Source organism: Protopterus annectens, chromosome 4.part1 (genome assembly GCF_019279795.1).
Source record: "Protopterus annectens isolate FY-2018-M chromosome 4.part1, PAN1.0, whole genome shotgun sequence".
Classification (NCBI taxonomy): Eukaryota; Metazoa; Chordata; order Ceratodontiformes; family Protopteridae; genus Protopterus; species Protopterus annectens.
The window spans coordinates 757,155,738-757,177,743 of record NC_056734.1 but is presented as its reverse complement, the minus strand read 5'-3'; the positions used below and the strand labels follow the sequence as shown (position 1 = coordinate 757,177,743).

Sequence of the window (22,006 nt, the reverse complement as noted above, 5' to 3'; positions counted from 1 at the left end):
CTTGACTGAAAGACTGAGTGCTCTGCAATCCAAAATGGATGCAGGTCCCCCATCTTTTTTGGTACTAAAAGGAAGGGAGAATAAGTACCGGAGCATCTTTGTCCTGCTGGGACCTCTTAGATGGCTTTTTTTTTTGAAGAAGTTGTTGACCTTCATTGCAGGCAACTCCCTCTGACTGGGTGGAAAATCGGGGAGATAATTTCTCACTGGGGGGGCTCCAAAAAGGGAATGAAATAGCTCCTGGAAACAATATTTAACACCCACTGATCAGAGGTGATATTTTTCCAGGGTAATGGGTGTAGGGAAATACGACCCCCGACGGCCTCCAGTACAAAGCAGCTGGACAACACTACAGGAGCGTTGACAGGGCTGCGCAGAGAAGGGTTCCATGGCACCCTGATATTGTGGACCCCCTCTCGGCCTCGACGGCGGCATAGGACATTGAAACCGCTCCCCCTGCCTCTGGAAGAGAAGAAATCAGGAGTTTCCTGAAAGGGAGACTGTGACTTCTGTAACCACAGCCTCCTAGTTCCCTGCTGGGTCTTACAGAAGGCCCTCTGGAGAGTAGAAATCTCGATCCTGAGTGCAGACAAAGTCTTCCCTTCCTGCTCGCTGCGGGTCAAACTGTTCTTCAAGGAAGGACCAAAAAGAGAAGAACCATCAAAGAGGGCATTGATGGGTTCTGCAAACCAGCATAAATGTAACCAGCCTTGGTGTCTCACAGTGATGCCAGTACCGGCTGCCGGAGAGGTTGCTTCTGCATCATTGGAAATTAACCTCATTCTGGAATTCACAAGGGAAGTCAGAGTGAGTAGCTTGGGAGACACTTTCTTAAAGTCTTCCATTGGCAACAACTCTGTAACGGAAGTGGAAAGCTCTTGGACCAAATCCCTTTGGAGGTGGGCAAAGTGTGTGAAATAATTAACCGCCCTCAGCCCAAAAGTAGCTGAGGCATACACATGCTTCCCAAAATGGTCTATCGCCTGGGACTCCCTGTTCAGGGGATGGACCATGGAGCTCTGCTCTGCCAGCACCTTCTTGGTGGTGGCAGCAATCACAATGGCATTGAGTGGGCCACCTTTGATCCACAAAGAATATTCCACAGGAGGGCTAGGAAATCTGTCTGCACTTTTAGGGACTGGCTCCACCATGTCGGACTCCTTCCAGGCCCTGTTGGCGATCAAATCTACCAACTTGTCAGCAGGGGGCACAACCAGGAAGTAGATAGGCCTATTCCAAAAACCTTCAGAAACATGGACTCCTCTGAAGATGGCGGTTGGGGAGGACCATCTGCCCTTCAGCTTCAAGATTTCAAAGATGTCCGCAAAGAAGACATCGTCAGGCAGAGATCTGGAGGACCCAACTCCTTCATCATGTTTCATGTCCTTGGTGAGAGACTCTGCTGGGGAGTCCAAGTGCCTCCATTTGCACTTTCTCTTGTGATGTACCTCCTCTGCAGGGGACTCTTGGGAGGACTCGGAAGAGGCAGGGACTCCCAGAGGGGAGGAAACCCCCTAAAGGCTCAAACCACAAATGCAGAAGGTACTTCACCGTGATTTCCCCTCGGGGGAGTCACCGAGGGATGTTGTAGTCCAGGATTGGCCTCTGGGTCTTCTGTACACCTGTCCTCCTGTTCCTGGACAGGATGGGAGGCCTCACCAGCCAATGTAGAGAGAGGCAGGGAGGGACTGGGAGGTGCGGCAGATGAAACTCCAGCCCGGGAGAAGGTCCTACCAACTACCTGGAAAGTCAAGGGGCTAGAAGCGGTCCCAACCCCCTTTCCAAGGGAGAAGTCCCCTGGAGGGGAGGAATGAGTCTGGAAACAGCACCATGAACCCCAGAGGATACTGGTCTGGAGCTATCGAAGGCTGAAGCACCAAGGAGAAGGGAACAGTCCAAGAAAGCGGTACCAGAACCTGCCCACACGGAGTCAGCATCGTTTACTCCAGCATGGGACTCTGCTCCAAGGTTGGAGGAACAGAACAAGCCAGGGACCATGATGGGGTCAAAAAAGGGGGATACTCGGCCTTGCCAGAATCTGGCAGTGGGCGTCTGTAAATCCACAAAAGACAACAAAAAGGCAGCCAGGAACACCAGAAAAGTCCTTCCAAAAGGTAGTTCAACACACATATAAAAAGCTGTGTTATTAAATATAATAGAGTTTAGCACTTTCGTTCCAAGTGGAACTTCCTCAGAACTCAAATTACAAAAACATCCACCATCTTAAGTACCCTCCAATAAAATACATTCCACCCAATTAACCAATAAAATAATCTAGTATTAAAATGCGTCATCCTTAAAACAGGGTTAATCGACAATGCTTCATTTAAACCAGGGTAACTTGTTGCATTTAGTCTTAATTGTCATTTTAGTTCACTGATATATGGGGGGTCCTGAGATTCCAAAGCCACCAGGGTTGGAAGAGGAGAACGAGTAACAGGGAGGGGTGAAGCCCCCCTAGCCAGAGGAAGCCAACTATATTTAGGCCTTGAGGAAGCTCCTCATCACCCTGTCCATGTCCGAGGGTAAGAGACTCCCCGAAGGCTTAGAGGAAGAAGAGGAGTAAACTGACTTAGAAGGGGATCTCATTGACTCGCTGCAATATTCCAGGGTTCAGCTTTGAGGTCTTGGAGCGCAATGAACTGCCTGTCTGGAGGTAGATGGAACTGCAGCCTCCTCCAAAACTATAATCAGATCGGACAATCCTGTCGGACCTGAAGTCTGAGCAGACACAGCTATAAGATCTGGCCAACTGGTCAGATTCAAGGCTGGCCTGACCCTAGTTGGATGTGATGGACTCTGATCTGAAGAAGCCCTGGATCTGGGAGATGGCTCCATGGCTCTTGGCTCTGAACACCTCAGATCCAAGACGGACTGGGCTGGGATCGGATCTGAGGACTTAGGATCCGACAGCCACCTTTTCTTAGAAGGAGCCAGCTGAAAGGAAGGGATCTTCCTCTTTGGATCTGTAAAGGAAGCCTTCAAGGGGAAACAAAAAGTATCCCTGAGCCAGACCTTTCAACAGGATCTTGAAGTAAAAAATAAGTATTGGACCAACACAGCTGGGCAAAAAAACCTCTATTAATTAAACACAATTTGTGGATACATTCAACAGGATCTTCCTGCAGTGCTCCACCAAGGCCCTGGGGTTGAATGCAGCACAAATGTCGCATTCAACCTGCAGGTGTGGAGTGCCCAAACAATACAAGCACTCCTCATGCAAGTCGGAATAAGGCATCTTCCGACCACACAAGGAGCATTTCTTAAAGCATGGGGGGTTATCAGCCATAACTAAACTAGGAAAAATGGGGCAGGGGCAGACACACACACACACACACACACACACACACACACACACACACACACACACAAACCCTAACAGCCAAGCCCTGATGACCACAGGAAAAAAGGCATCAAAAACTTACACTAAACTAAATTAATAAACAGGCTAAACTAATGGAAAAGTACAGTTTTGTACCTACCATAAATGTAGATGTTCGAGGATTCCCTTGCTGCAGTCCTGACAATTGGGTATAGTCCGCGTCCCAGTCGGCCCGAATACCAGAGTATAAGGCTGACGTCGGTCATGGCGCCTTAGACTGACGTCAGTACGTCAGGGTACTAATGCGCATGACCGGCGTCATTTCCTCAGTCTTTTCTTGCCCCAGATGTCAGAAGACCCAAAAAGACAAGTCCCAAAACAACCTGCACCAAAAAACATGTACAATATATACAGTAATATATACAAAAAATATAAACATGTAAACTCACCTACACAACCACCCTGAAACACAGAGGGGAAGGAGGGAATTGGACTGCAGCAAGGGAATCCTCGAACATCTACATTTATGGTAGGTACAAAACTGTACTATGTTCTTCGCCTTCCCTTGCTGCAGTCCTGACAATTGGGTAGAATCCCAAAGCAGAGGTAAGGGAGGCTGGCAAATTATAAAGTAGCAGGAGCTGACAACATGCCTTGTAAAATAGCTGTGGCAAAACCAGCTCTAGTCTTAGAGTATATAGGCAGGTGATAATGCCTAGAGAAAGTATGCACTGAACTCCAAGTAGCCGCCTCCAGAATATCCTTAGTTGCCACCCCTTAGAAATGCTGTTGAAGTGGCAGTAGCCCTAGTGGAATGAGGCCTAATCCCAGCTGGAACCTCTTTGCCATGATGGGAATAACAAAATGCAATGCAAAAGCCAATCCACCTAGAAATAGTTTGTTTTGACACAGGCTTGCCCTGTGAACTTAAAGCAAAAGAAACAAGTAACTGCTGAGACTGCCTAAAATCTTTAGTCCTGCTCAAATAATAACGCAATTGCCTGTGTACATCTAAAGTGTGCAAAATCTTTTCCCCTTTATTTTGAGGATCTGCAAAAAGTAGGCAAATGAATAGTTTGGTTTAAAGCCACACTAGAAACTACCTTAGGCATAAAGGAAGGATTAGTACGTAATGATACCCTGTCCTTATGGAAAATCAAAAGGGCTCTACTGCCATAAGGGCCTGCAACTCAGACACCCTTCTTGCAGAAGTAATAGCCAACAGAAAAGCAGTCTTCCATGACAAATATTTCAATTCAGCAGTAGCTGCAGGCTCAAAAGGTTGTAGAGTAAGTTTTTCCAACACAAAATTGAGATCCCAAGCAGGAGTAGGAGCTCGGGTCTTATATTCTTTGCCCCTCTAAGAAACTGCTTGAACAAAGGATGCGAAAACAAAGGTGGGTCACAATCATAGTGAGCTGAAATTGCTGCAGCATGAATCTTTATGGAAGAGAAAGACAAACCTTTGTCCAATAATTCAGTAAGATATTGAAGAGCCACACTCAAATTAGGCTCTGAAATCTCCAAATTCTTTGCTGTACTCCAAAATAAAAATCTCTTCCATTTTTCTACACTCTCCTAGTACTAGGCCTTCTAGCTTCCATAATCACATTTAAAACTTGTTGAGGAAGCTGAGACCTACCATGCTTCAACACAGAATATGCCAAGCTGTGAGATGAAGAGATGGAAGCTTGACATTGAGCAGATGACCGTCCTTCTGAGATAACAGATGAGGAATCAGAGGTAAAGGCCATGGAGGCTTCTTTACAAGACTCCTTAGAAGTGGGTACCAGTGTTGCCGAGGCCAATCTGGAGCTATCAAAATCATCCTTGGCCTGTCCTGTCTGACCTTTAGTAATACCTTTAGAAGAAGAGGTAGAGGTGGAAAGGCATAGACATGAAGGTTTTTCCAACTGAAAGACAGAGCATCCACTTTCCAAGCTGTGTGATGAAACCCCTTTGTGCAATACTTTGGCAGCTGGTGGTTTAGTGGAGAAGCGAACAGATCTATGTCTGGAGTTCCCCATGACACTGTCAATTTCTGAAATACATGAAGATCCAGTTTCCACTCGTGGGGATCCATGATTTGTCTGCTTAATACATCTGCTAGGAGTTCTGTGCTCCTGGCAGAAACCTTGCCTGAAGAGTCAGTTGCAGGCTTAACGCAGTCTCCCATAAAATCATTGCTTGCCTGCATAGAGGATAAGAATGTGTTCCCCCTTGCTTGTTGATGTACCACATGACAGTTGTGTTGTCTGTCAGAATCAACACCTGCCCTGGAAGAAGTAACTCCTTGAACGCCATCAATGCAAACTGGACTGCTAACATCTCCTTCATGTTGATATGTAGATGCTGTAGTCTGGCAGGCCACTTGTCTTGTATCCACTTTCCATTTAGATGAGCTCCCCAAGCAGTGTCCGAGGCATCTGTCGTTAAAATCTGACTACGCCTCTGGCCGGGTCACAGAGAGTCCCTTGTTTAGGTGACATTCCTGAGCCCACCACAAGAATTCCTTTTGAAGGCAAGGTATTATTTGAATGACAGTGTCCAAATCTTGGCAGTGCTGTGTCCATACATTTTGAGATACCATTGCAGCTTCCTCATATGCAGTTTGGCATTGGGAAGCACCAGAATACAAGATGCCATGAACCCTAATGCTTGAAGGACTGTCCTTGCAGTCAGCACGGACTGATGAGATAGTTGATGGAAGTAAAGTGACAGACTCTTTTGTTTGTCCGGGGTTAAAAAGGCCATCTGGGCTGCTGTATTCAGTCTCACACCCAGAAAGCACATGTCTTGAGAGGGTACTAGACTGGACTTTATTTCGTTCACAGAATACCCTAGGCATCTTAGCACTGCTATGACATATTCCAGATGCTGTAGAAGGTGTTCCTTTTCTTGAGCCAGAATCAGGCAGTCGTCCAAGTAAGGATAAATTTGAATGCCTTGAAGCCTGAAGTAAGCTATCACTGGAGCCAGAACCTTTGTGAATACTCTGGGCAGTAGATAAGCCAAAGGGCAATGCAGAGAACTGATAATGAAAATCTCCAGTTCGAAACCGCAGATACTTTCTGCAACTTAGCCTTATGGGCACATGAAGGTAAGCTTCCTTGAGATCCAAAGTTACCATCCAGTGATCCTTGCCCAGCAGAGGTAACAGTTGCTGTAACGTCAACATCTTGAACTTGGGAATGTCCAGATAAGTGTTGAGGATAGATAAATCCAAAATTGGTCTCCACGTGTTCCCCTTCTTTGGTACTAGGAACAGGCGAGAATAAAATCCAAGCCCCTTTCTGACACAGGGACTGGCTGAATAGCCCCTATCTGGAGTAACTGAGAAACTTGCTTGTGAGCCTCTTTTCTTTGTGGAGGAGGAACATCTGGCATGCCTTTGAAAGGGGGCATAGTGTGGAAATAAAATCTGTACCCGTGATGAATGATATCCAGCACCCATCTGTCTTGAGTGAGTAAATCCCAATTTTCTTTGAAAAGAGACAATCTTCCTCCCAAAGGAGCTGCCAGACGAGAGTCCACTGGCAGCTGAAAAGGCAGGTCATTGGTTCTGCTTACGAAAGGACTGACCCCTGCCCTCACCAGAAGTCTGAGCAGGTGAACTGTCTGATCCAGGCCTAAACGAACCTTGAGCCCTGCCCCTACCACGTCTAGACCTACCCCTAGACTGGGAACCATAAGCAGGATATGTCCACCCCTTAGCAGGCCAATTTCTACTAAACTTCGGAGGCTGCACCTGCAAGAAATCTTTAACAGTCTGCATAGACTTAGCTTTGTCCTCCATTTTCTTTAAAACTGCTTCCACAGGCGGTCCAAACAACACATCAGACTGTAAAGGAGCATCCAAAATCCTGGTCTTAACATGCTCAGCTAAATTCAGATTCTTCAACCATGCATGTCTGCGAAGAACAGAACTAGTAGCAGCCACCCTCGAGGAGGCCTGAACAGCATCAAAACCACACTGCAAAGAATGCTTACCCACTTGTTCAGACACATGAACCAAATCCAGCAATTCTTTACACTCAATACCTTCCGCCAAAGCATCCACCTTAGATTTCAATTGTGAAAGGAGATAATTCTGATATTTCAGCATATGAAATTGACAATTCAACTACCTCATGGCTAGAGTGGAAGAAGTATATACCTTCTTACCCCACCTATCCAAAGCCCTTGCCTCTTTATCAGAGGGTACAGGATTTTTAACTACAGAAGCTTTAACACCTTTAGGCCCCTGAGAAACAGTTTCTGGGTCCGCCCTGGGACTCTTAAACAAATACTTATGAGCTTGGCACCCTATAATACCTATCAGGCTTAACAGGAGCAGGAGGCAAGGAATCAGGGTTCAGAGAAGCCTCTGCAAAAACATCCTCCACCACATTCAACACAGGAGGAATAGCTAAGGGCCTATGCTGGGGCAAAAACAAGAATTCCCTAAGCCTTTTTCTGGAGTCAGAGTAATCTTGGCCTTCCCATTTAAAGTGCTCCCTCATGGAGTGAAGAGTCTCTGAAAATGAAAAATCCTCAGGAGGAGAAGCTGAAGGAGTGGAATCATCCACATCAGAATCAGAATAAGTAGGAAACTCTGGCAAGTCTTCCACAGAAGACTCTGAAGCCTGTGAACACTGTTCAAAACTATCAAACTCCTGTTCCACCCTAGGCCTCTTATCAGGTGGGGGCATAGAACCTCTAATCAGAGTAATCAAATCTTCTGCCATTTTAAGCATATGTTTCTTAGGCACAGAGCCCGAAATGCTAGGAGAAGCCCCTACAGAAGCTGAACTTGGCCTTCCTCTAAAAGAAGCTTTGGCAACAGAAGGAGAGGCCCTAACTACCTTGGGAAGAGAGGGAAGAACAGTTACCTGAGAAGCCCCTCAGCCTGGCCTACCTCCTGAGAGGGCACATCCTGTAACAGTAAAGTATCTGCCTGAGACTCCATAGAGACTCCTGGCAAAACCTCTGGCTCCCTGAGCCTTCTAAAGGACCGACGTCCGGGACTGCCGGTTCCTCACCCTAGACTTCACTGTTTTGTCCTTGCGCTTCTTAGATGAAGCAGGCCGGAGCATCCGGCGGCATAGTATAATTGCAACGCTTCCCAAACACTAACCTAGCACAATCAAGCCTCCTCTTAATAGTGCGCTTGTTAAATCGAGCACAAGAGCGGCAACCAACAACGCCGTGCTCAGGCCCTAAACAAGGTATACACAATGTATGATAATCCCTATGCGGTATCTGCTTCCCACAAGAAATACAGTTATTCACTTTTTCTGACATCCGTTAAATACTGAGGCAAGAAAAAACAAAATGTTGGGTTACTTAGCCAACTCTGTATTCGGTCTGAAACTCCGATTTCGGAAAATCTCAGAACGCCAACCTGCACTCGCAAAATTGCTTCTGCATCGGACCATGCGGCAAAAAAGACTGAGGAAATGACGTCGGTCATGCGCATTAGTACCCTGACGTACTGGCGCCAGTCTAAGCGCCATGACCGACGTCAGCCTTATACTCTGGTATTCGGGCCGACTGGGACGCGGACTATACCCAATTGTCAGGACTGCAGCAAGGGAAGACGAAGAACATGGAGGTACTACAAGGGGGAAACACATTATCAAAGGCCACTAACAACAATAAAACTACACTACACTACAAGAATTTAAGTAGAAAGCACTTATCTTTATCCAGAGCCAAGGAATCAAATCTGCATAGAAAGCATGGCAAATGAAATCTGGGGTTTACTGGCCAGCAGGGCATCATGGGAGAGGGAGGAGCTACAGCCTTGGATCCATTTGTAGTATGTTGTCGGCTTAGATCCGATATCGGATCCTAGACCCTGTGGTGATGAATGATGACTTGGATAACATCAGATCAATCACTTAAAATACAATTTGGCTTGGAATAGTTTTTAACTGTTACTGGATTTAATGGGATTACAGAGTTGATTCTGATTTCGAAAGTTACAACTTTATGGTAGGACCTTACCAGACAGGATGAAACATGGTGGTGGTGGTAGTGGGGTATAGCATTCTCCCATATTTGGGATCACGTGGTCCAGTATGTTGAAGCCTGTAGCAATCATATTTACTCTTTGGTCAAGGGTGTTTGTATTTACGAAGTCCAGGGACTTTGCCCCTTAACCTTGCGGTAGTGCGTTCTCAGAGCTGGTATATTTAGTTAGGGTGTGTGGTGGGTTTAGTTTTGCTTACTTTAGTTCATTTTATCAGGATGGCCAAGTGGTTACTTACTTCACATGAAACGTCAGTCTTGCAGATGTCAGTCTTGTCATCTCAGGCAACTGGGTGTGGGGTAAGTGAGTGGATGGTCTACTGAAGTAGGCCCATACATATATATATATATATATATATATATATATATATATATATATATATATATATATATATATATATATATATATATATATAGATACACATATATATGGATTAGGGGAAGATGTGCCCAAAAATAAGATGCCAACTCTGCCCAGTTCTGGGATTTGCAAACAACATGTCAATGGCCGCAACTAAGCTCAATACATTTAAAAGATTGCTGCCACAAAAGGATCTAATAATAAATGTCAAATATTGATATCATAAAGCTAAAGGAATATGAAAAGAATGGTTAAAATAAATGGTCAGGTTACAGAAATAAGGGATGAGGTTTTCTAAAACCAGACACTGGAAATTACACAAAAAGTAAATACAAGCAAAAAACAGAAAATGCAGTCACTCTTTTGTGGCGGGCAGATGGGAATTGAAGGCAAGGAGGCAAGACTATATCCCTCATGATTAAGGTACTCGAAGTGCAAGTCCACTACTGATTACTTATGGAGCAAAACTTTAGGCAAAAGAGAATCTGGATACAATGTTTTCACCTATATATAAAATATTTCAAAGGATTCTATGATTTCCTCCATACTTTTCCTCTGTTTATCTCAGAAATTAACTTGGGCAGATGCACAAATCCTTGACTAATAAGTAAGTTAATTAGATTAAAATAAATAGAAAGGAAATGTCTACAATACCATAAAATGTGGAAAGAAAAAAGTTTGGTGGAAGGAATGCATTAGTCGAAGCCCATTATTATTCATGATAGAAGAAACATAATTAAATGATTACACTTGTTGGAAGTCATGTTTAAGGATTACTGTCAATGGGACACTCTCTTGCTCAGTGAGTGGTGAAAGTGCATGGAGAAGTGGTCAAATTAATGTTTAATCAAGTGAAGGATTTGTTGAAACAAGCATGAGCTACTGTATTTGGGTAAGGTAAGTGTATATTAGAGTTAGTGTTGTATATTTTTGATGATGTGTGTGATGCATGTTTGAGTGTCTTGTGTGATGGTGGTGTTGCAGAAAGGGTTTTTCTAAGGTAAGGTGTATGGTTGAGATTAGGGGTAGAGGCAGCATTAGGGCTGGCATACATGAATAAGGTAGTGCAATGGGGCACAGCCAATAAAGGTGGCGGAACAGTGATACATGATACTGATAACTACTGTAAAGAGATGCTTCTTATGTTAAATGATGCAAAAGTGTATCGGAAAGTTTCTCTAGCCCATATTGAAGACCTATGTGAATATATTTATACATCTTTAAATGATTGTTACCTTAGTAATCTTATTAACAAGCAGCTACTTGACTGTTTTGTAGTTATGTATCCCTTAGTACCGATTATTCAAGGACAACCAAAAGTACACAAGAGCATAACTCGACCGCCTTTAAAGCTGATAGTTGCTGGTCACGGCTGGGTAATCCAACCATTGTCAATCTACGTTGAGAAGAATATTAGACCAGTGTTAATGAAGTCGGTTAATATAGTATGTGATACTAAGCAGTTTATCTTTGATTTGCATACAGCTGTTACAGACCAAAATTAAAAATTAATAGGGAGTTATTTTGTTGCTCTTGATGTGAATTCCTTGTTTACAGAGATACCACATTCCTATGGCATAGATAGTGTTAACAGCTATTTAACTCAAAGTCATATATATGAACCAGCAAAAACTGAATTTATATGTATGCTGTTGGAAACAGTACTAGACAACAATGTATTTTTGTTTAAAGACAATTATTTGCAATTGCTTGGCGTAGCTATGGGCACCACATGTGCCAATAGCTGCGGCAACATAGTTTTAGCATATTGGGAAGAAAAATTTATATTGAACAACAGAGATTACTCTGACCATATTTTTCTGTATAAAAGATTTGTGGATGACCTGATACTAATTTGGACAGGATCTCGGGAGTTATTGAATCAGTTTTTGCTATATATCAACAGTACCACTGACTTTTTGAGTTTCACTCATGCAATCTCGAGTACACAAATAGAATTTCTCAATATTACTATAAAGGAAAGTGTGGAAGTTTATTTCTCAACAGAATTACATAGAAAACCATGTCGTAGGAACAACATACTTTATAGACAGCATGCATCCTGCCCATATATACAAAAATATAATTTAAGGGCAGGGCATGCGGATTTCAAGATTAGACAATAATGATGTTAAGTTTAAAGAAGATATAAATAAATTTCGTGAAGAATTGTCTGAACGTGGATATAACAAGGAAATATATAAAGGGATACAGGAAGTACAAACACTAAGGAAAGATAGAGCAAGACCCTATATGTATGGGCTGACATTAAATCAAGAGAATGTACCTAGAGTTAAATATGATAACAACAAAATAACATTAACATTAGAATACTCTAGTAATGTTGATTGTGTAAGACAAATTATCAAAAAGAATTGGTTTATATTACAAGCAGATACTGAAATAAGCCAAGTAATCAGAAATAAACCGCAATTTAGTTATAGGAACCAAAGGAGTCTGAAAAGACTATTATGTTATACTAATAATAAAAATCATAATAGTATGGATATAAATGGGCTACAGAAGTGTATGTAGTATATTAGCATTAGATAATGAATTCATACATCCTAAGACTAATAAAAAATATGAATTTAAGGTATCAGCAAATTGTACAACGAAAAATATAATTTATTGAGCTGCTTGTAATTCTTGTAGTTCATTTTATGTGGGCATGACAAATAGGACGTTATGGGAATGTATTAGAGAGCACTTAGCAGCAATTAGAAATAAGGATGTAGATAGAAGTGCGCTTGCTAAGCATTCAGCTATGTTCTGTTGTACACATGAATTTAGTTTTAGAGTAACAGAATGTTTAAATTTAAGCCCAAGATTAGGAGATTTTAAAAATTTGACAGAATGTGAACTGAAGTGGATCTTAGAATTGCAAGCAGATAGATTCCTGGGTCTTAATGATATATATATATATATATATATATATATATATATATAATTTTTTTTAAATGTTGTTTTATATATGTATGTATGCTTGGTGTCTTGATATGAACATATAATGTTTATTCTTATGACTTAAGTAGGTAGAATGGGGTTGACTTTGAAAACTTGATTAAATTGTTGGTTAATTGATGAATTTATATATATATATATATATATATATATATATATATATATATATATATATATATATATATATATATGTGGAGGAAATGAAGTGATGTGTTCATGGTGTGAAGAAGCATTGTTGATGTGAAAGTGCTCATAGGTTCATAGGTTCATACTAGGCTATCTGCCCGAGGGCATTTACAAGCCTAGCCCATCGTTTTGTGGCCTTTAGTATGGGGAACTATACCCATTATTTTGCTGTGCCTCTGTCGAGCAGTGACACTGAGGTAATCCCTGGGGTATATCTGCGATCTCCCATCCATTGGTCAAGATTTCTCTTGAACAAGGCCAGCGAGGTGCTCTGCCTCACATGTACCGGGATTTTGTTCCACAGCATAGGGAGTCTTTGGGTGATGAATCTATCCCTCCAGCACGTCCTATTAATAGCCGTGTCAAGGTTTAAGTCTCCCGCCCTTGTGGCTCTGATGGATCTAGATTTTTTGAGGTGAAGCATATTCATCAAATCTGGGTTTGACATGGCCTTGTATGTTAGGCAAAGGTTACCTCTGAGCAAGCGGTGCGACTGAATAGAGCTGGAGTTCTTTCAGTCGGGCAGCATAGGACAGATTTTTGAGACCCTTTATCCTTTTGGTGAGGAACTTTTGTGGCCTCTCCAGCTGCTGCAAGTGTCGGGTCAGATACATTCCGAATGGGGCATTGTACTCAATCATTGGTCTGATGAGTGATGAGTAAAGGGAGACTATGACCTCCCTTGATCTAGATGAGAATCCCTTCATGATAAGGTGGGCAATGTAGAAGGTCTTCCTAACTACTTTAGCTACATGGGTGTCGAATGACAGACTACTATCAACCTGGGTCCCCAGGTCCCTGATAACTTCTTCTGTGCTCAGTGGATTGCCACCTATTTGGTAGCTAGGGGTAACCTTGTTTTTCCCGAAGGGTATGACTATGCATTTTTGGCATTTAACTTTAGGCCGTGGCTCTGGCACCAGTTATCCGTTTCTGTGAGACCCTTCTGAAGGATATCTGTGTCAGATGTGTTTTCTACTATGGCCCAGTTTGCAGTCATCTGCAAACTTTGTCAGCCATAACCCTCCTGTGTTTGCTTGTACTTCAGAAAAGTAGATGCCAAACAAGAGTGGGCCCAGGACTGAGCCCTGTGGGACACCACTTGTGACAGGCTTTGAGTCTGACATGGCGCCAGCAGCTCTGACCCTGTGGGTTCTGTCACTCAGCCAGTTTGCAACCCATCTTGTGATGTATGGGTTGACATTTAAGCTGATGAGTTTTTCAATGATACCCGAATGGGGTATTGTATCGAAGGCCTTAGCCAGATCGAGGTAGGCTGTATGGACTGCCTTTCCCTCATCAATGGCTTTGGTGACTGTTTCAAAAAGTCAACCAAGTTTAAAAGGCATGATCTGCCTTTGACAAAGCCAAACTAGGTTGGATCCAAAGTCTGCAAATTCCCTATGTCTTTATTTATGAGGTCCATTATGATCCTCTCCATGGCTTTGCAGATAAGGCTTGTCAAGCTAATGGGCGGTAATTTCCAGGGTCGGTGGAGGCACCGCCTTTGTGAAGTGGTACCACAGTTGCAGTGCGCCACTCCTGGAGTGCGTATCCAGAGGTAAGACTTTGATTAAACAGCTGTCCTAGCTGTGGGTTTAATTCCTCATTGAGTTCATGGAGCACACAGCCGGGACACCATCAGGTCCCATGGATGCTGTGTTTTTGCTTTGGAGAGAGCAGTTCTCACTTGGGCTGGAGATGTTTGGGGGCTGCAATCGTTTGGTATAGATATCTCTCCTTTTGGGGGGGGGAGTTTGCACTGAACCTGTCAGCCAGTATGTTGGCAATGTCTGTAGGATCAGTAATCTTCACATCATTTTGAACTAGCTCTGAGCATATCTGGGAGTTTCCTCCCAGGTTTCTAACATAGCTAAAGAAGGCCTTATGATTGTCTTTTGAGTCTTTAGCTATTTTTCTCTCGAAATTTGCTTTGGATGATTTTATGAGAGCTCTTAGTTTTTACTTATAGTGATCAAGGTGTCTTACCTTTTAAGGATTTTGCTCTATCTTGTAGTAGCTTCCTCCTTTTGTTGTAGAGTTTGTTTATGGCTGGGGTCCACCAGACTGGACGCTTGCCTTTGGTACAAAGAGTCTTTGTTTTGCTTGGGATTGCCTTATCCATGCAGTCCTGCAGGTGCTGGTAGAAGGCATTTGTAAGTGATTCAGTGGCTTGAGTACTGTTTTCCATGGCTCGGGGCCTTAAAGGAGACCACACTAGTCTTTAGAAGTGTGAAGTCGGCTTTGAGAAGTTCTTTACTGTGGTCTTTTTATTTCAGGTGGGGGTGGGATGAGGACCTCCAGCGAGATTAGTTTGTGGTCTGATCTCACCAGTGAGGGGTACACCTCCGGTGTTGAACATTGTGCTCCCATGTTCGTGATGATGAGATCAAGTATGTTATCTCCTCTTGTGGGGATGGTGACTAGTTGTTCCATGGCATTTGAGTTTATGAATTCCAGGAACTTTTGGGCTAGGGTGTTTGGGCTTGAGTAGTGTTCCCAGTCTATATTAGGGTAATTGAAGTCACCTAGTATGATGGTGTTTGGTGATACATTTATCCCTCTAGTGTTTTCAGGAAGGCCATGTGAGGTTCCTGAGTTTGTGAGGGTGGCCTGTAACATGCTACAATTTGCAGAGCAGTCTTGCCTATGGTTAATTGCACCTGGATGGTCTCCGATGCATCGTGCGTTGCCACCAGTCTTGAGGTGTGGGTGTCCTTGATGAATATGGATACCCCCTCCTTTCTTGGTATTGTCCAGATTTTGGGGCGGAACGCATGATAGGAGATAAAACCTGATAGCTGGGGTGCTCTCAGGAGCCTTGAACCAGGTTTCTGTCACAGCACAGACATCGATGTTCTCCATACTGAGAAGGGCCTCGAGTCGTGCATTTTGAGATTTAGACTTCTGGCATTGAGCAGCATTACCCTTAGTTTTTTCCTTTTTGTGTTCTAGGGTGGTAGGTTTAGAATTTGAGCCTTGCCTAAAAGGCACTATGGGGTGGCAAGAGCCTTTGCCAATATCCGGAATCCCAGGGGTGACAGGTGCAAGCCGTCCCTTGAAGCAGCGTGGCTTGTCCAGCATGTCATCCCAGGCAGACAGACACTGGATCCCCTTTGAATGACACCAGTGTTTAAGCCAATTGTTAAAGCTGATCATCTTATCTCTGTATTGTGGCATCATTCTTGGTGAAGGTAGGATACTGCTCAAGGTCAGGGTCATACCTGTCTGGGCTACATAATCAGAGAGCTCCTCAATGTCTCTTTTCATGTAGTCCAAGGAGGTGCGTCTCAGGTCGTTTACACCAGCGTGGACAATGACTGAATCATATTTGTACCTGCTGTTGAGAGACCTGAGTGCTTGCGTTATGTGGCGGATTCTAGCGCCCGACAGGCAGCTTACTGTGACCTTCTCCTTACTCAGTCTGGTGGCGGGACGTCAGTGTGTCTGACTATGGCGTCACCAATGACTAGTGTGTCTGGCATTGTGTTTGGCCTTAAGGGCTGTGACTGTTTGACACTCTGACTGTGAGGTCTATGTGTTGCAGGTGTTGTGTTCTGAGGTGGTGGTTGTTTGGGTGTCTGCTTTGGTGGCCTCTGCTGTTTTGGTAGATTTTGATCAGAGCCTCCAGTATGTCTTTGTGTGTTTATGTGTATGATTTGAGGTTGTAATGGTAATATGTGAGACTGGGTCTATAGTGTGTGTGGTAACCTTCTCCTCCTGACTGGTCTTGCCAGTCATATGTTGAGAGAGCTCAGCCTCCAGTTTGGCCGTATAGTTGCATCTCTCGCATGTATTTGTGTTTTGTGGGAGGAGGAGAGGGTTGTCTGTGTACATGAGGCAATTGTAACATTGCCTCAATATTCCCAGGTTCACCAGCTGAGCAGGAGAGGACACTAGCAACTGATCCCTCGACATGCTAGAAGGAATAGACAAAAAACTTTAAAAGATTCGGGGCCGTGGGTGACCGAGAAATGGGGGGTTGCCTTTTTGGGGTACTATCTATGACAAGAGTGCCGTATCAAGGTAATAAGTACTGTAGGAGCAAGTGCTACGTTTAACAGATAGAGAATAGTCTACTTGGAGTCAAGTAGAGATGATCTTTTTAATTATAGGATACGCTGATTAGATCAGTAGTATAGTTCGAGGAAGGTAGTTTTAAGGGAAAATTTGAAGAGTGGACTTTAGGTAGCCCGAATAGTTTAAACCTGCTTAACCGGTTCATAAGTTCATAAGTCATAAGAATAAACATTATATGTTCATATCAAGACACCAAGCATACATACATATATAAAACAACATTTAAAAATGCTAACCAGTTAATAAATTTATCTACTTTTATCCATCTCATTTACTACATTTTGATTTTCTTTTATTGGTACAATCTAGTTAATACAACAGGCCAAATTTATATAACTTCCCTGTAGAGAATTATTCAGCTTACCACTGACTCCATACCCCAGTTTATATGCACTTATACATTTAAGATACAGTTCAGAAATCATTGGCTGAATTACGGTAGAGAAAAAAAATGGGCAAAAAACTGCATCTGTTACATGAATAGAAGAGGAAGTTATTTTTCTTGTACTGGCTGAGTACCCAATATATGACAAACTAAGGAAAATGCCCTGTAAATATTTCTTCAGAGTGAATTATGAAAGACTAATAACAGTAGTCAATAAATAAATGGGTGCACTTCTTTTTTCTATACAATAATTATCCCTCAATAAGATTGCCCCTTATCCTCACCCTCAATGCTGAAGTCCAGAAGATAATTCCGGTAATGAACAAGTGATACCACTTATTAGAAATACTGTATAGGTCTTGGATATTTTAAACATTATGTCTGACATGGACTGAAGCATTGATCAGACTTATTTATAATAAACTTGACTATTATGTGCTTTTTCAAGTTACTGTATTATTCCTAGAGCTCTACACAATGCCTGCTTTCTTCTAGCTTTGACATTAACACAACTGCTCTATTTTTTGTATCAAGCTTCAGTCCCGCGGACACTAGAATATGACATGTATTTCAGACTTGTCAGTCTTTTTTATATTTGCTCTTACTTAAAATTATCGTGTCTTAATCCATTAAACAACTGTACTTGCCTGTTATCATGCCCCACACTAACAGATCATCAATTTGTTTATAAGAATTTCTAAGCCTTCAACTGTCTGTGCAAAATTTCATTTGTACACCTACAGTGCTATGAAATGTCAAATTCTAATGAACCTGTACCTTAACCACAGATTAAATGTACTCAGTATGGCACAATCTTCAGCCAGCTTTAACTGCAAAACTTTCTCAGTGTACTTAGTACAGAAAAAAGTAAACATTCAGCACAGTTGAGACCCGCTACCTTAGAAGTTATCAGCTTCTAGTTGCTTGACTGTCTGATGTAATTTCTACAATGTCACCTTCCCCTACCACATTTCTTATAGGTGACTTGACTACAAGATCACAGTTTCTGCAACTACTGTGTTCACACTTGCATGGCATTTTTCTCTCTCTCTCTCTCTCACAATTGTGTGACCACAAACTTGGTATTTTTAGCATTTTTTTGCCAGCTTACCACTGACTTCATACCCCAGCCTCCCCTAGTACTCTCTTTCCTTCCTCAATGAAATAGCAGTGCCGGAGACACTCCAGTGTTACAACTTGTCAAATGGTCCCATCCCGTCAGATGAAATCATCTTCTCTAGCCATACTGGCTAGATCTCCCCATGACCAGAACAATGAGGAAGGAAAGAAAAGCTGTTATACTGTGGCCAAGCTGGTGCTTTTCCCTAAACTCTATCCCAGCATAGTGACATTCACTTGTAAGACAGAAAAAACATGACATATGGGATGTGAGGATTTGTCTGCCTTGGGCTCTATCGCAGGCTGCAAGCATGCTCAACCTGGTAATCATTCAGAGTACAAGAATCCATCAAGATTTAATGAGTGATTCACTTCTGTCAGCATGTGCCCTACCACCAACGCATTTAAGGAAAATAGGGTATTGGGAAAGATCCCCACGTGGGGAGGTGGGGGGATCGTCTCCCAACTCCCCCCTGCAAAACAGCATGACATTTGTTTTGTCCAGTTCGGTGGTTTGAGGAGGTGGTTCTTGAGCCTTCTGCATTCAGTTGGTGGGTAGTGAAGTTACTGTACTAGATCCACTAAGACCACTTCTTCAGTTGTATTAATGGGACATGCTCTCTTCTAATAATTTTATTCAGATCTAGCTGATCAACATAAATGTGCATCTCGTCTTTCTTCACAACAGTTAACCACTCTGGTGGTTCTTAATGTTTCTTAATGATGCCCAAGATATCTAATTCACTACAGTTCCTGTTCATTTTTACTCCAAAGAGCCAGTGATATTTTCCCTAAAGTATGTATCTCTGACACAGCAATAAGATCCCGCCTGGCAAACTTCCTAAGCCTGTAAATAAATCAACAGACTCATGAATGATTTCATTGCTGTGGCTCTGTACAGTATCAGAGATGTCTTTAGAACTGTGCCACTTTTCCTAACCTTTACACGCAGTCACACTTTGTGCTCACACTGCAAATTAATTTTACTATTCCTAGTGTCTTACAAGACAACTGACCCCACATATTAGGTGAACTAGCTTCTGCATATACTATGATTTGAAACAGATTTTTGTACTTCTTATTTCTGTATTCTCATATTAGTAGTTGCTGACCTAGTAGCTTTACTTGGTGCCCTGCATAATGTTAACATGAGCACATTGCTCTCTGTAAACTGTCTTTTAGCTCCAGTGATGTAAAACTTGATTACATACTAAATAGTACACCATGCATCTGTGTTTAGTTTAAAATTCAACATTTTATTCAAACTGTTTGACTTGCACTCTCGACTTAGTGCTTTTAAGCACTTACATACTTGGCTGTAAAATGTTTTTTTTCACTTTAATGGTACCAACAATGCAGCGCATTTTCATGTACCTTTTCAGCAACATGCACATACTTTTTTCTTAGACAAATTGTTGGTATTTTTTCTACCACAGCTTCTACAAAAAACAAAAGCAGGACAATGCTTCATCCCATGTTCATAGCTAAAACTAGCTAGTGTAGAAGGCTTGAAACTTCTGTTGTGCCATACATTTCTATGTACATCATGGCTAGCTTTCTCATCCCTATCACTATTATACTGTAGTCTTCTTATTTTATTTTATTTTTTTTTTATTTGACACACATTTTATCTTGTGTACTTGAATTTTCTCAGTTAGTTCACTGTATATTCACAATTTCAGTTGTTTGGCATAAATACACAGTTTATGACAAGGTCAGGTCTGTGTCTTGTAACAAGCCAGCCCCTTGTTTGATATTTTTTTATATCATAAACTATTCTACTTTTTATTAATGAATTATGCAATTTGCTACATTCACTGTCTTTGGCTTGATTCTTCAGGTCAGTAACACAAGTTATCTATAAGTCTCAAGTGTTTTGCCTCTGTGGATAAAACTTATGAATAAACAGCAAAGTTCATTCTATGATTACAATAATTCCTGAATTATTCTCAAATTACTGCTAGTTTGTCTTTTGATTCTTCAATACATGCAATCCAGTGGCATACAGAAATGTGTTATATTATACCTTTGCAGGCTTTTTGGCTACTACACAAGCAGTGAGAAACAACTGAAATTCTGGACATAAAACTTCAGGTTTTCCATTAAAATGTCAAGCAGTGAGACTGTTTCTCATGGTTGCATGTGTAGCATTTTCTACTGCAAACTGTACTTCTGCACTTCTGAGAGCATTAGCTTTTGAAAACAAATGATTCTACACTTCTGATGCTCTGTAATATCTGTATGTCAGTCAGAATGTTTCCTATACAACCCAATATGAATGGATTAGCCTACACATGTTTAACTACACCTGTTTCTACAAAGTACAGTATGCAACATTCAACTTCCTGCAGATAGGCATTAGTATATTTCAAGAGATATATACACACATACAGTAGCTGTCAGACAGGGAAAAAGCTGAAATCAAGCCATGTCACAGTTAGAAATGTCAGATTTTTGTCACACAGTGGGTCAACGACAATGTTTGTTCCGTGGGAATTATAACCCATAGCAACGGTCTTTACCTACCTTCTGAAGAAGTCCGGATGGACGAAAGCGCTTGACCGTGGATATTGTGTTACTGTGGAGTATACATTTTATTTTGTATATGCTGCTAATGCTGTGGAGTTTTTATCACATTGTGGAATAAATTGTGTTTTCATCACTCGAGTGAATTCCTTGTTTTACAAAAAATATTCAACTGAGGACAAAAACAGGAAACTGTAGCTAGGGAAAGGACACCTTCCTCAGAATGAAAAGCTGAGCTTACAGCTCCAAAATGGGCCTATATGGTGACAGAGATTAAATATAAAGGAGGAGATAAAGGGTAGAACAAGTGCTGGAGGAGACCCCCATCACAGACACCCTATATAACAAGGGGCTAGTCAAGCCAAGGCTGGTATTATCAGAGCTGTTTATCCAAGAAACAAATTAAAAACTGGATAAACTAACAAAGACATCCACTAGAAGAAAAATGGCAACTATAAAACAGAAGGTAGATAAATTATGTTAGGTAAGCAAATGCAATACTTGTAAAATTAAAAATGCCTGCAGAAACAAGCTTAAACATAAATGGCATTAAAACTGGATAAACAATATAAAGTTAAACACCAGAGTGCCCTGTTTGTTATGTACAACTAAGAGCTAGTGTGCTGAAAGTATTTTATTTTTCAAGAGGAATGTGCTTATCTCCTATGACACCTTGATAAAAAAGGGTTGTAAGTATCTTTGTATATATGTTCCTTTTTTTTTTTGCCTGGTTCTCTCTACTTGGGTAATACATATATCTGTAGTGGGATTATTTGCTCTTGCCTGTTAAATGTAGCAACATTACTAGTATTATATTATCTGTAGTACACCTTAGCTTACCTGGGTGAATACAAGCTGGCTTTGACAATTAACCAGAAGTATCTCAACTTGTTTTGTGCTGCTATATATAACCATTTGTTAAGCGGTATATAAGCATTTTATGACATCACCTTTTAATGTATTTTGCTGTTTGCCCATTTCTGTATTTTATATTTTTGAGAGTTTTTAGATATGACTGTATTCTACTCTATACAGTGCAATACATTTCCAT

At 41.9% G+C, this 22,006-nt stretch overlaps 1 protein-coding gene across 1 annotated transcript in view; it reads right to left on the bottom strand.

The window, feature by feature from the left end:
• CCDC150 (coiled-coil domain containing 150) overlaps nt 1–22,006 on the bottom strand; it is a 2,807,665-nt gene that overhangs the window by 752,400 nt on the left and 2,033,259 nt on the right. The gene's annotated exons all lie outside the window — the stretch shown is intronic.